Source organism: Macaca nemestrina, chromosome 15, assembly GCF_043159975.1.
Source record: "Macaca nemestrina isolate mMacNem1 chromosome 15, mMacNem.hap1, whole genome shotgun sequence".
NCBI classification, from domain to species: Eukaryota; Metazoa; Chordata; class Mammalia; order Primates; family Cercopithecidae; genus Macaca; species Macaca nemestrina.
Window position 1 is genome coordinate 102,221,251 of NC_092139.1, and position 15,737 is coordinate 102,236,987.

The 15,737-nt window shown below is 42.2% G+C and overlaps 1 pseudogene; it reads right to left on the bottom strand.

Annotated features, from left to right (window-relative positions):
• Positions 1–9,562: 9,562 nt before the first annotated feature.
• Positions 9,563–11,757, bottom strand: LOC105494013 (aconitate hydratase, mitochondrial pseudogene; annotated as a pseudogene).
• Between the last annotated feature and the right edge of the window lie 3,980 nt (positions 11,758–15,737).

Consider the following 15,737-nt stretch of genomic DNA (forward strand, 5'->3'; position numbering starts at 1 on the left):
ATATTCTGCTTGGAGTTCTCTAAACTTCCTGGATCTGTGATCTGTAATTTGGTGTCTGTCATTAATTTTAGAAAATTCTCAGCCATTATTATTTCATATATTTATTCTGTTCCATTCTCTATTCCCTTTTGGTATATGCATTCATTATACTTTTTGAAACCCTCCCAGAATTCTCAAATGTCGTGTTCTGCTTTGTTTTCTTCATTATCTTCCCATTTGCATTTCAGTGTGGACAGTTTTTATTGACCCATGTTCAAACTCACTAATATTTTCCATGTCCATGTCCACTTTACTAATGAGATATTCAAAGACATCTTTCATTTCTGTTACAATGTTTCTGGTTTCCAGCATTTTATTTTGATCTTTACTTAGAATTTCCCTCTCTCTGCTTGTATTACCTTCTGTTGTTTCTTGTTGCCTTCTTCCATTAGAGCCCTTAACATGTCAATCATCGTTGTTTTAAATGTTCAGTCTGATGATTCCTGCATCTCTATCATGAATCAATCAAGTTCTGATTAATGCTTGGTATTTTCAGACTGGGTAGTTTTTCTTGTTTTCTGGCACGACACATACACATCTATATCTATCTATTTTTATATATATACACATACGTACATATACACACACAGACATGTATATACACATACATATATATACACATATATGTGTGTGTGTGTGTGTGTGTATATATATATATATATATATAAAATTTTATTTTTTTTTAAATGGAGTCTCACTCTATCATCCAGGCTGGAGTGCTATGACGCAATCTTGGCTCGCTGCAACCTCCACCTCCCAGGATTGAGTGATTCTCCTGCCTTGGCCTCCTGTGCAGCTGGGATTACAGGCGCCTGCCACCATGCCTGGCTAATTTTGTGTTTTTAGTAGAGATGGGGTTTCACCTTGTTAGCCAGGCTGGTCTTGAACTCCTGACCTCAGGTGATCCGCCTGCCTCGGCCTCCCAAAGTGCTGTGATTACAGGCGTGAGCCACTGCACCTGGCTGCCTTATAATTTTTTATTGAAACCAAAACATTTTGTATCTATCGGGTCATAAGAATTAGAGGTAAATAGTTCTCTAGTATAAAGATATGTATACATCTGGCTAAAAATGGACTTCATTTAAAAATTACTCCGTTATAGGTGTCAGAGCCTTTACATTCCTCTGTCCTTGTTTTTGTCTTCCCTCTTTATTTTGAAATTCCCCTAAGCACTCCTACTCAGAGAGAGCCTGTGTCTCCTGTGTCCTTCAGCTATAATGTACTGTTATTTTATTGAAATCCTGTGGCGGTGTTGTTAAGGTGTTGGGGAGGAATGAATTCTATCTACAGTCTTCCAATTTAGATCAGTCTTTCAGTGGGCTGATGTTCCCGGGCTGTGATCTTCACACCTGTTTATCCATTTCCCTTTCCCCCTACTCCATTCCCCGACTACAGTATTCCCAATCTATTTACTGGAGGCCTGAATCCTCTTTATAATATACGTTTTCCCCTTAGGGGAGAAAGGAGGACTAGACGGAGCTGCAGTAGGAAGAGTGTCCTTCCCTATCTAGGATAACGCTCTGGCAAAGACTTACCCCGGGAAATTAGGCCCTTCTTAGGGCAGAATGTCTGACTGTATTTCACATCGAGTATCTTTTCTTCCCGCTGCAAGAAACACTGTGGTCTGAGCCGGGTGTGGTGGCTCACGCCTGTAATCCCAGCACTTTGGGAGGCCAAGGTGGGCGGATCACCTGAGGTTGGGAGTTCAAGACCAGTCTGACCAACATGGAGAAACCCCGTCTCTTCTAAAAATACAAAATTAGCCAGGCATGGTGGCGCATGCCTGGAATCCCAGCTACTGCAGAGGCTGAGGCAGGAAAATTGCTTGAACCTGGGAGGCAGAGATTGTGGGAAGCCAAGATCGGGCCATCGCACTCTACTCTGGGTAACAAGAGCGAAACTCCATCTCAAAAAGAAACACTTAGGTCCTGGTAGACTTCCCATAGTTAAAGTACACAAACGTGTGGGGACTACGCCATCAAAACCACAGCCTTCAGGAAGTTTTTGTTTTTTACATTATCCTGTATTTGACTTCCAGAAACTCATCAAAACTTCCTCTTGAGTGTTCCTGTTTATGGCGCTCACAGCTTCTATCTGGGCTGTGTCTCTCTGGATTGTGCCTGTCACTACTAATTTTGGGGTGGTGATTGGCCCTGTCATATTAGTTCTCTGATATGTCCAAGAAAAATTATCAATTTTTAATTTTTCCAGCTTTTTATTGAAGAACAAGACTAATGACTTCTAAGCTCTTTACATGTCAAAGCTGAAGTCGGAAATTTCAAAGTTTATGGCTTTTTTATGCCTAGCAGTTCTTCTCGCAGGAATTTTGTTTTTGTTTTTGCTTTTGATTTTTTAGGCGGAGTCTCACTCTGTCAGTCAGGCTGGAGTGCAGTGGCGCGATCTCGGCTCACTCCAACTTCTGCCTCCTGGGTTCAAGTGATTCTTCTGCCTCAGCCTCACCATATTGGCCAAGCTGGTCTTGAACTCCTGACCTTGTGATCCACCCACCTTGGCCTCCCAAAGTACTGGGATTACAGGCATGAGCCACTGTGCCCAGCCTCTCCCAGGCATTTTGTATTATAAATATTATTGCATAAGGGCACACAATACATAAACAGAGATATTCACTATAGTATTGTTTAAAACATTGAAAAACTGGAAACACTTAAGTGTCTACCAATAGGATACTAGTTAAAGATCTTGTGGTATAGCCACACAAAGGATTTCTATGAAGGTAGAAAACTGGTGATACAGACATCTGTAGCCTAATATGAATAAATATGAATAAATAGGGGAAAATACAAGTTGTAGACTACATATAAAATAAGATCAGAGTCTGTGTGAAATTTTAAAAATACATACCCATATGTATGTAGTTTTATATACATATATATACAAATGCTTATATACAAATATATATAAATGTAAAATATATATAAAAATATAAAATGACTAAAAGAAGAAACAATTAAAACATTCATTGTTGTTACTTGTGAGACATGAAATGGGAGGAAAACATTTACTTTTTACTTTATACCTCCCTTTATATATTCTTTTACAAAGAACATTCATTATTTTATTATTATATAGAACAGGAAGAAATAAAACTGTTTGCAGATGATATCATTGTTTACACAGGAAAAAAAAAAACCTCCTAAAATGAATAAGTGATTATAGCAAGTAAGTATTACTTTAAAGGATATACAGTTAATATTCAAGTCAATCACTTTCCTAATATAATAGCAATGAACAACTGAAATTTGAAATTAAACACACAATGCCATTTACATTAGCACCTTAAAAATAAAATATTTAAGTATAAATCTAATAAAATATGTACAAGATCTGTATGAAAAACATTGCAAAACTTGTCAACAGAATCATAGAAAACTCAATGAATGGAGAGACATTTCATGTTTACGGAAAGGAAGGCTCAAAATTGTCAAGATGTTTTTCCCAACTTGATCTAGTGACTCATTACAATCCCAATGAAATTTCAGCAAGCTATTCGTGCATATTGAAAAACGGGTTGTATAGTATATAGGAAGAGGCAGAAGACCAAGAGTAGCCAAAAATACTAATGGGGAAGAACAAAGTCAGAAGACTTATGCCACCTGACTTCGAGACTTACTATCAAGCTACAACAACCAAGAAGGCATAGTATGGACAAAATAACAGATAATTATCTCGATAGAACAGGACAGAGAGCTCAGAAATTGACCTACACAAATATAGTCAACTGATCTTCAACAAAAAAGCAAAAGTAACACAATAAAGAAAAGATAGTCTTTTCCACAAATGCTGGTGAGCAACTGGACATTACATACAAAAATAAATAAATCTAGACACAGACCTTACGCTATTCACAAAAATTAACTCAAAATAGATTATATTTTGGACCTAATGGACCTAGACATAAAATGGAAAACTGTAAAACTTTTAGAAGATAATACAGAAGAAATGTAAATGACCTTGGATTTGACAATGACTTCTTAGATAAAACACCAAAGAAATTACTGATAAATGAAACTTCATTAAAATTAGAAGCCTATACTGTGTAAAAGACACTATACAAAGAATTAGAAGACAGGCAGCAAATTGGGAGACAATATTTGCAAAAGACATGTCTGATAAAGGACTATAACCCAAAATACATTAAAAAATCTTAAAATGTTAACAATAAAAAAACCAACAACCATATTTAAAAATAGAAGACCTGAATGGACACCTCAGCAAACAACATACACAGGTGGCAAATAAGCATATGAAAAGCTGCTCAACATCATGTGTCATTAGGAACTTGCAAATTAAAACAAAAATGAGATATCACTACATACTTATTAGAATGGCAAAAATTCAGAAATTGAGAACACCAAATGATGGTGAGGATGTGGAGCAATAGGAACTCTCCACACCTGATCTTAACCAAAAGGCCAAGAAGTGATAGCAGCAGGAACTCTCATTCACTGCTAGTAGGAATGAAAGTGGTACAGCTACTTTGGAAGACAGTTTGGCAGTTTCTTACAAAAATCTTATATGTGATCCAGCAACATACTTCCGTGATACTTATGCAAATGAGTTGAATACTTAGTTCACACAAATCCTTCACATGGATGTTTCTAGCTTCTTTATGCATAATTGCGAAGACTTAGAATAAACCAAGATGTTCCTTCAGTAGGTGAATGGATAAATAAAGTGTGGTATATCCATACAATGAATAACTATGGTTATTCAACACTATATGAATAGACATGGAGGAAACTCAAATGCATGTGAGTAGAAGAAATCAATCAGAAAAGGTTACATACTGTATGAGTCCAACTGATGCAGGACAAGCAAGCACCAATATTAAGTCTTAGCCAGGGAAGGTTTTTGGCTTCGCACAGAAAAGAATTAAAGGGTAGGCCAGGTGGTGTTAAATAACAACTGTTATTGATATGGCAGAAGTACTGCTCCTCATGGAGCAGGGCTACCCCATAGGCAGTGGTGTTCAGGGTAGCAGCTCAGAGGCAGGTTTGCACTCATATGTAACCTCACTTTTAATTATATGCAAATTAATGGTGGTTTATGCAGAAATCTATAAAATGAGGGTGGTAACTTCTGGGTTGACGGGTTGTTGCCATGGCAAGGTGGCAGTAACTTCTGGGTGTTGCCATGGCAATGGTAAACTGACATGGCACACTGGTGAGCCTGTGTTAGGGGGAGGTGCTCCTGCCCAGACCTGTTTTAGCTAGTCCTTAATTTGGTCCGATGTCTAAGCCCACCTCCAGAGTTGAGTTCCCCTTCCTACCTCACAACAATATGACATTCTGGAAAAGGCAAAACAATGGAGTCAGTAAAAAGATCAGTGGTTACCAGGAGTTGTAGGGAGGGGTAAGTGAATATGCTGAGCCTAAAGGAATTTTAGAGCAGCGGAAATATTCTGTATGATACAATAGTGGTGGATGCATGTCATTATACATTTGTCAAAACCTACAGAATGTATGACACCAAGGGTGGACCTCATGTAAACTGTGGACTTTGGGTGATGATGTGTCAATGTAGGTTCAGTGACGTAATAGATCTTCCACTGTGTTACATTTATGCTGATAAGTGGGGGAGGCTGTGCATGGGAACTCCCTTTAGTTTCTGCTCAATTTCACTGTGAACCTAGAACTGCTCTAAAAACTAAAAGTCTATTAAAATTAAAGTCTAATTAAAGCCTATGAAATATAAATATATATATATATTTAACAATGCTGCACCTCTTATTTTATTTGCAAGAAAAAGTAATAGGCCTTGGGGAATATAAAAATATACTAACAAGATTTGAATTAAAACTTTTGCATAACTGAGAAATGATTATCAAGATTGAGTAAGCTTGGCCAATGACATGATTCTTCTGTTTGGACCCCTGTATTATTTATTCTTATAATTTTGGTGACCATTAATGGTGGTTATTAATGCAGGATATGCGGGTCATACAATGACCATTAAAACCAAATATCAAAATAAACTGAATTTTGAGCCAGATCTTCAAATTGTTATATTTTCATAAACCATGATTTCAAAAAGTAATAAAGCCTATTTGAATAGACACATTTAACTAAAATAGGATGCATGCATAATTTAAAAATGAATGACATACATTTTGGGGTACTCGGAGTATGCATTTTTAACCCTTTTTGGGAGTGTGTGATCCAAAAATTTGTGAGCTGTTGATTCAGAGGGCCAGACACACTAGTAACTAAATAGTCTTATTGTCAAGATCAATGACAAAGACATGAACTAAATGACCCAGCAACGGGTCATTTCTTGTTGTCGCTGTGTGAGACATCAGCAGTATTAACATGTAGCTTTTATTTACTTTTATTTTAAATACAAAATGTTCATGGGCCTTCAGGAAAGTACATTTGCCTGACAATTTGAAAATACCCACATTTTGGAATTGAGGTATTTTTCCTGTATATAATGTTCTTTAGTTTTTGCAACATGTAGTTAGTGCAAAAATAATATTTACCTAAGGGACAAAAATTCTTTCAGTTATGCCTTTTTGGCTGGTCCCTTACCCAGCCTTTACAATTTATTCCTGCCTCCCACTTTCTGTTTCTTTTATTTCCCCAGAAACAAAGGGGAAAATCTTTGGCATCCATCTGTGTAAGGGGCACCCGATAACACATTAGGCAGCCACTCTGTTATTTCAGGGGCAGGAGAGGACAATAAACTAGAAAATAGAATTGCCATGTGGAATAGTGCTGATACATCTTTTTCTTACACTTTGCAAAGGTTGTAAAGTACTAAAATCATGGATTTTTAGCCCAGGGAGAAATCATCTAATCTAGTCTCCTTATTTTAAAGATGAGGAAATTTAGTCTCAGAGAGTTTCCATGGCTTAGCCATAGAACCATCAGTTTGATGTAGCTCATGGATCACAGTCTAATACTTTCACTTACAACTGGGGAAACTCGAGCTCAACAAATTAAGGGACTTTTCTAAGATTACACAGCGAGATGGGGGATTTAAGAGGAGACCCTGGTGTTTGGACTCTCAGAACCCTATGCTGGATTGACAGCCCCTTAATCAGGTAAGAGAGTTTGGTCAAAAGAAATGAGGGCTGAGAAGAGGTAGAATGGTGAGATCCATCAGGTCATCAAGTCTCAGTTCGCATTTCCTCATTATATGAATGAAAATTTGGCTGGCCTTTATCTCATCATACCTGGGAGGTAACCTCTAAGCCCTTGGAATTTCCCCAGTGATCGCAGTGTCTGTTATTCATGGTGGGCCCTTCAGACTACATCTGATACTTTTTGCTAAGAGGTCCTGTTCTTGTATTATGTCTCTTAACATAATGTCCTTCAGTTCCATCCATGTTGCAGTAAGTGACAGGATTTCAGTCTTTTTTATGGCTGATAGTATTTTTTTTTTTTTTTGAGATGGAGTCTTGCTCTGTCGCCAGGCTGGGGTGCAGTGGTGCGATCTCAGCTCACTGCAACCTCCGCCTCCCTGGTTCAAGCAATTCTCCTGCCTTAGCCTCCTGAGTAGCTGGGACTCCAGGCGCCTACCACCACGCCTGGCTACTTTCTGTGTTCTTAGTAGAGACGGGGTTTCACCATGTTGGCCAGGCTGGTCTGGAACTCCTGACCTTGTGATCCGCCCGTCTCGGCCTCCCACAGTGCTGGGATTACAGGCATGAGCCTCCGCGCCTGGCCTGGCTGATAGTATTCTATTGTCTTTATCCATTGTCTTTATCCCTTCCTCCATTGTTGGACACCGAGGTTGGACGCTTTGGCTATTGTGAATAAAGCTGCAATAAACATGGGGGAACAGATGTCTCTTTGATAGACTTATTTCCTGTCCTTTGAATAAATGCCTAGTAGTGGGATTTCTGGGTCATATAGTAGTTCTATTTGTAGTTTTTTGTGGAACCTCCATAGTATTCCCCATAGATAAATGTTTGAGATGATGGATATGCCAATCTTGTTCTGATCGCTATGAGTTTTTTGTATGACAACATCACTATGCACCCCATAAATATGTACACTTATTACATTGTCCATTAAAAAAAAATTTTTTTCAGTTCCAGTGAGCTCCCCTGGTTGGCAGTTTTCCACACTGTAGCGAGAAGGTTACATCTTTGGGGATGACAGGAGCTTCAGGTGGGGAACCCTCCCAGACCTCACCCTATGCTTCTCCCTTTGGCTGGTTTTGATTTGTATATTTTGGCTAAAGTAACATTGTAATAATAAGTATAGCACTTTCCTGAGTTCTTTGAGTCATTCTAGTGACATTACATCTGAGGAGGTAGTGGGAGCCTCTGAGCTTGCAGCCAGCTGGTCAGAACGGAGCGGGACCTGGGAGCTCTGGAATCTGTGACTGCTGTCCAAAGTGAGGACAGTTTTATGGAGGGCAGTGCAGGTAACCTGCAAAGCTTGCTTAACCTTGCATATTTGGCTTTAGAGGTCATTGGACACGTGTTCCTAAGATTCTAAAACTTTGAGGAGTAAGGACAGAAATGAGTCTGAAAATACTAAGATTAAAACCATGAGATATTTTGCTTTACTTTCTCCACAGAAACTCATTTTCTCTAAACTCCAGCCTTTAAAAAAAAAAAAAATCACCTGATTTCTTATCTTTGGTAACTGCTGGTTTGCTTTTGCCAAACAAATTCGAGGATTACTTAAACGCTAGGTCGAGTTCACAGCCAGGTTGTCTGGCTCTCCCCTCTTCAGGAAATCAGACTCGTCCTGCTTTAATTACCTCTTTGGAATAGCGAGCAATTTTTGTGCCCAGGCATGAATTCTAGAAGACAGAGAGAATGGAATCACTAAAGATAAGCTGAACTAGGAGGTTGAAGGCAGGAAAGTGCACGCATGTAGCAAGAACCAAGTTTTATAGGAAACTAAAGGTTACTATTATTATCACTGTTGTTTGTTTTACTTTGTTTTGTTTTATTGTATTTAGTTTTTTGTTGTTGTTGTTGTCGTTGTTGTTTTTGAGACAGAGTCTCACTCTTGTTGCCAGGCTGGAGTGGAGTGGCATACTCTTGGCTCACTGCAACCTCCGCCTCCCAGGTTCAAGCAATTCTTGTGCCTCAGCCTCCCAGTAGCTGGGATTACAAGCGCACACCACACACTCGGCTAATTTTTGTATTTTTAGTAGAGATGGGGGTTTCACCATGTTGGCCAGGCTGGTTTTGAACTCCCGACCTGAGGTGATCTTGGATTATAAGCATGAGCCACCGTATTTTTTTTCTTTTTTCTAACTTTAGCTGGGAGTCTTGTCATCAAAAATAAATACAGTTGCATGGAGCTCCTTAAGATCTGAACCAAACTGAAAATAGGAAGGCAGGGGCTAAAAAGTTATTTTAAGAACCCCCCAACCACAGTCACTCGTGGGCTGAGCGGGGAGCAGGAACCATGTCTGGTGGCGCCATCTTGGAGTAAGAAGCCATGGCTGGTGGCACTGATGGCTCACATGGAGCTGAACTTGAACATGACACCAGCGCTGGGTGAGGTGGGGAGGGGGTTGTGAGGAGGTGCTGCCGTCATTGCTGCAGCTCCTTCATTCTGTTGAGGGCACTGCCGGCACGGAACCACTCGATCTGTATCTTGTTGAAGGTGTGGTTCAGGAAGATGGTCTCCTGGGTCCCGTTGGGGTGCTTGATGATGTACTTCAGGGGCTTGCCAGGGGCAAGTCCTTCAGGCCCTGAAAGGTCAGCTTGTCCACAAGGCGAATCTTGCTGTAGTCAGCTGGGTCAGCGAAGTTCGGGGCAGCAGGCTCTGCTTCTTCAGGTTGGTCTCATGCATCCTGGCAAAGCTCTTGGTGATGATGGCCCAGCCTCTAAGGTGGCGAGGCTCCAGTGCTGCGTGCTCCTGGCTTAAGCCCTCGCCATAGTTCTCATCCCCGAGTTACCACGCACCTGATGCCATGATGCTTGTAGTGGCGGGGTCAAACTCCTGGGTTACGGCATCATGCACAGAGTTGGCCTTGCTATTTTCAATGTTGATGGCACCAATGAGCAGGTTGTTGGAGATGTTTTCCAAGTGCCTACGGAACTTGAGCCGGGGCCAGCAGCCGGGATGTGATCAGTGGTAGCCCTTGCAGGAGTGCTGGTAGGTGTCCTATCCTGGGTCCAGCTCTGCTTGAGGAAGCCCATCTGCATCAGGACCCTCCAACTTGAACTTCTTGCCATCCTTGCCTGTCAGGTAGTTGGTCTCTGGGTTGAACTTGAGGGTTCCCACAATGGCCAGGGCTGTGACAGTCTCTGGGGATGTGACGAAGGTGTGGGTCTCAGGGTTTGTGTCATTGCAGCCCGTGAAGTTCCTGTTGTAGGAGGCGACAGTTATGTTCTTCTCCTGCTTCTTGATGTCCTTCCTGTCCCACTGGCCATTGCAGGGGCCACAAGCATTGGCCAGGACGATGCCGCCCACATCCCTCAAGGTCTGTGCTTAGCCGTCCCGCTCAGTGGTGGTGCACATCTGCTCAGAGCATGGAGTGATCGTGAACTGGGACTTGCACTTGAGGCCATGGGCTAGTGCCTGCTTGGCCACAGCTGCTGAGTGCCCCATATCTTCATAGCTTGAATTGGTGCAGCTGCCAATCAGACCCAGTCAGATGTCCAGAGGCCATCCTTCCTTCTCTGCCACCTTGCCCACTTCTGCCACGGGGGGAGCCAGGTCAGGGGTGAAGGGCCCATTGATGTGCGGCTTCAGTTCACTGAGGTTAACTTCAATTAGTTGGTCATAATGGCAGCCAGGGTCAGGCACCAAGTGATCCTCGAATTCATCAGCTAGATCGGCAATGTCTGCCCGGCAGGTCTTGCTCAGGTACTACTTCATCCTGTGGTTGTAAGGAAACACGGAAGTGGTGGCCCCAATTTCTGTGCCCATGTTGCAGACTATCACCATGCCAGTGCAGGAGATGGAGTCTACACCAGGCCCATGGTATTCCACGATTGCACCTGTGCCACCTTTCACTGTGAGGATGCCTGCCACCTTCAGAATCACACCTTTGCGTGAAATCCAACCGGAGAGGGAGCCCATCAGCTTCATGCCAATCACCTTGGGGCACTTCAGCTCCTAGGGGATCCCAGTCATGACACCCACAGTTCAGCACCCCCAACTCCAATGCAGATGCCCCCCAGGCTGCCACCACTGGGGGTATGGGAGTCAGTGTCAATCAGAAGAACCCCAAGGTATTCATAGTTTTCCAAAATAAGCTGGTGAGTGATTCCAGATCCAGGCTTCCAGAAGCCCCCGCCATATCTGACACTTGCATTTGCCAGGAAATTATAAGCTTCGTGGTTGATGTCCTTGGCCTGGTGCAGGTCTTTTTCACTCCCGAGCTGGGCCTCAATCAGATGGTCACAGTGGATGGTGGACAGCACGGTCACCTTGGGAGCCTGCTGCTGATGAACTGCAGCATGGCCATCTGGGCCGTCGCATCCTGCATGGCCACGCTGTCTGGCCGCTGCTGCAGGTACATCTTGCCCCACTCGATTTCCTAGCTGGCGGGGTCATCTAGGTGTCCATACACAATCTTCTCCGAGAGGGTCAGAGGCCGGTTCAATCGTTTGCGAATAATGTTAATGTTCTTCTCTAGCAGGTCATAGTGGACGTACTTGGACTCAAAGTGGCTCGTCGCCACCTTGGCCTGTTGGCACAGGACTGTGGCCACATGGTACTGCTGCACACCTAGAGCTTTCTGCAGCCAGATCATCAGTAGGCTGTATGGCGCCATTTTGTGCACTGACAAAGATGGGGTCGCGTCTGTGTTTGTTTTAAAAGAGAATATATTGTAACTACAAGGCCTGGAAAATGCAGTAAGAAAATGGGGTGAAGATGCTTCTAGCATCTGGAAGAGGGTAAATCTCTGGAATCAGGCAATCAGCCAACACTCACTCTGACTTCATCACCCTTCACCCTCTTTCAGGTGGATTTGCTGAGCTCTTCCCTGGCAGGCCAAACCCATGGGAGCAGATGGCACCTTGGGAGCTTGACCTCTTCCAATTGTCAGGGCGTGGGAGTCGTTCTGCCACTCTTGTCTCACAGCAGGAGTACCTGAAGAGAACCCTGGCCCTTTTGTGGGGGTGTGGGGTGGTTAACTAGGCTTGTTCTTACAGAAAATAATGGGCTGATAGGGGAGATTGTCTTCTTCACAGTTTATGTCAGATGTAACCCTCTACTCTGTGAAAGATAACAGGTTTGGTAATTAGAGATGAAGGAATTTAATTGATTTCTAAAAGTATTTATGGAACAGGTACTATATATCTGACAAAGACCTGAGAATACAGAACAGAGGGGAGAATAAGACATTGCTAGCAGAGTGATAGACTAGTCAAGCAGGTGAATAATTATCATCTCATATGATAAGAGCTATAGCAGACAGATGTGCAGGTACCATGGGGGCAGAGGTGAATGCCCGATTCCACAGAACAGAGACAATGGAGAAAGAAGAGAAGAAAGCATCTGGACTGGAGATAATTTGACAATGTGGAAAGGACAGGGTTTTTAAAATTCATCAGATTAGGTGCAAATCCCTTTATCCAACTCTGTGTCTCCAGGAAAGTCACTTAACCCTTCTGAGTCTCTATTTAATCAATATGATATAAAGAGTATACTCACATCATAAGGTCATGATGAGGATTAGATGAGATCTTTTAGACTAGTCATCTCGGGCACTGCCTGGCCTATGGTCACTCCCCAGCGAATGATAGCTCAGTGGCTACAATTAAGGTCAAATTGGATTTTGTCATTTCAGTGGGGAAATGGAGCTGTGGGCTCCATTGAGTGGGATGTAAAGAAGCAAGAGATGACTCATCTCTCATTTGAACAATCAGGCAGATACTGAGGACAAGCACAATTAGGTTTGGAGAACAAAGGGTGAACATCAGTGTGGTTTGGAATCAGTTGCAGTTAACATGCTGTGGGATGGCATGGTAATCATGAAGGAGGAACAGGAAGGAGGTGCCAGTTGGACTGCCCAAGGCAACCCTTGAGCTATCAGGACAGCTCAACACCTCCTCTGTTTTCATCGTTGTACTTCCTATTAGTCAAGCAGAGGACCGTTCTTTCCCATGATTCAGATTGTATCCCGCCTCATCTCCCTGAACTTTTTGAGGACAGCTATAGGCAGGCACAAGACCTGATTGACTCATTCCCTCAGTCTTTTTTTTTCAATTCGATAACTTTTTTTCAATTCAATAAAGTAGGTAATTGAATTATCTTCTTTATGCCAAGTGCTGATCTAGGACCTGAAGGAACAATTGAATGGAATAGCTGAGTTCCCTGCTCAATAGTCTTAAATATACTTGCATGTATTTAAATATTAGGCATCTCTATGCCCTTCCTTACTTGCAGACAGTTTAATTAGAATAGAGGATGACATTTTTCCCTCTTGTATGAATTCTAGATGCCTTTATGGCAACAACAACAAAAAAAACCATCTTGAAATGTTTTTTAGAAATATATTGTCCAATATTCTTGATTCAATAAGTATTTACTGGATGTGTATTATGACCATACATCCTTATCTTTCAGATGAGTAAAAGAATCCTAAGGGAGGTAGTATGGACCAAATGTTTATGTCCTCCCAAAATTTCTGTGTCTAAGCCCTAACCCCTAGTGGGGTTATATTTGAAGATAGGTCTTCTAAGAAAGTAATTAAGGTTAAAAGAGGACATAATGATGGGGCCCTGATCCGTTTGGATTACCATCCCATTTCCAAGTAGAAACACCAGAAATCTTGCTTGTTTGCCCTTTCTCTGAATGCATGCACTCAGGAAAGGCCATATGAGCATGGAGCAAGAAACCAACCATCCCCCAGCCACAAAAACAGCTCTCACCAAGAACTGAATTGGCTGGCACCTTGATCTGGACTTTCCAGCCTCTGCAACTGTGAGAAAATACACTTCTGTTGTGTAAGCCACCTGGCCTATGATATGGCAGTCAGAGCTGACTAAGACTGAAGGGCCACTGTATCGGTTAGCTATTGCTATATAACCACTCCACAACTCAACCACTTAGACATTAATCATTTATGATTTGTAAAAAATCTGCAGGTTTGGGGTGGCTCATACCTGTAATCCCAGCACTTTGGGAGGCTGACGCAGGTGGGTCACCTGAGGTCAGGAGTTCGAGACCAGCCTGACCAACATGGGAAACCCTGTCTCTACTAAAAATACAAAAATTAGCTGGGTGTGGTGGCTACCCATGCTGCCAAGTTTATTGACAAAGGTGTGAATACATGGAAGAAAATTGGGATCATTAAGGCAATCTAACACATCCAGGATTCAAATGCAAGTCTCCTTGGGCCCTGGCTGGGGTATTTTCACCACAACAAATTACGTTTTGTTTTAATGTGAAACACATACACAGACGTCATTGCTGTTAGCTATCTGAAGTGCTGAGCCTCAACAAAGCAGAAGACAGCCAAGGTGGCTATCACAGCCAACCCTTCCAGTCAGTGTGCTTTACCCCATTACATCTCAATCATACCCTTATACATATTGTCCATTCTCTATGCCTCGGGCTATCGCCCCTACACCATGACCAAGGTCATCCTACACTTTCAAACTTGGGGTCCTGAATTTTCCTAGTCTTCTTCCAATTTCATCAAAACCTGCTCTCAGGAGGCTTTGCTATAAGAAAAAAAAAGCTGATCCCTGAATTCTGGTAACTTTTACTAAAACAAATAGCTACTGAGTATTTAATCTATATGTGGCTCTGTGCCTGGTGTTGGGCTGCTGGTCTTAGAAATGAATCATAGAACTAATTATTAAGGAGCATACACTCCAGAAGGAGAAATAATACATGCACATAATTAATTGTTTTTATTCCCTGTGCAAAAAAAAAAATTGAATATAGTGCCAAACATTATCCTAGAAAGGTGGATTACAATGATAAATCAGACAGAGCCACAGGCCCTACTCTGCCAGAGTTTAGAGTTTACTAAGGACCTGAGGTAGATCAGAGAATACCAGGAAAAGATGACATTTCTGTGAGTTGAGGAGAGCTAGGTGAAAAATCAGAGAAGGTATGGGGTATAAGACAGGTAACAGTTAAGTGGGTTCATGAAACACACACTCGATTGTTTATAAGCAGTATTAGTCTTCTAGGAATGTGGTTAATACAATGGTTGCTGGAGTTAATGGCTGGGTTTGAATCTTTGTCTTAATACTCAGAGGGAAGGCCATGGACAAGTTACTTAATCTCTCTGCTCAGTGGTGTGCTAGTAAATATGTAAGACCAGTTTTCCAAAAAGACAGAAAGAGAGAGAAAGGGAGAGAGGGAAGAAGAAAGGGAGGGAGGGAGGGAGAGAGGAAGGAAGGAAGGAAGGAAGGAAGGAAGGAAGGAAGGAAGGAAGGAAGGAAGGAAGGAAGGAAGGAAAGAGGGAGGGAGGGAGGGAGGGAGGGATGGAGGGAGGGAGGCAAGGAAGGAAGGAGGGAAGGGGAGGGAGGGAAGGAGGGAAGGAGGGAGGGAGGGAAGGAAGGAAGGAAGGAAGGAAGGAAGGAAGGAAGGAAGGAAGGAAGGAAGGAAGGAAGCAAGGAAGGAAGGAAGGAAGGAAGGAAGAAAGGAAGGAGAGAGAAACCAAGCTAGCTCTGCCTAGTAGCATCTTCCATTTTCCATGGTGTAAATACTTTCACTATGGCCTACTTTAAAGTACCAACATGGTATCAGTGAGAAGTGGTATGCAGTATCATACCATTTTCTAGTATTTTT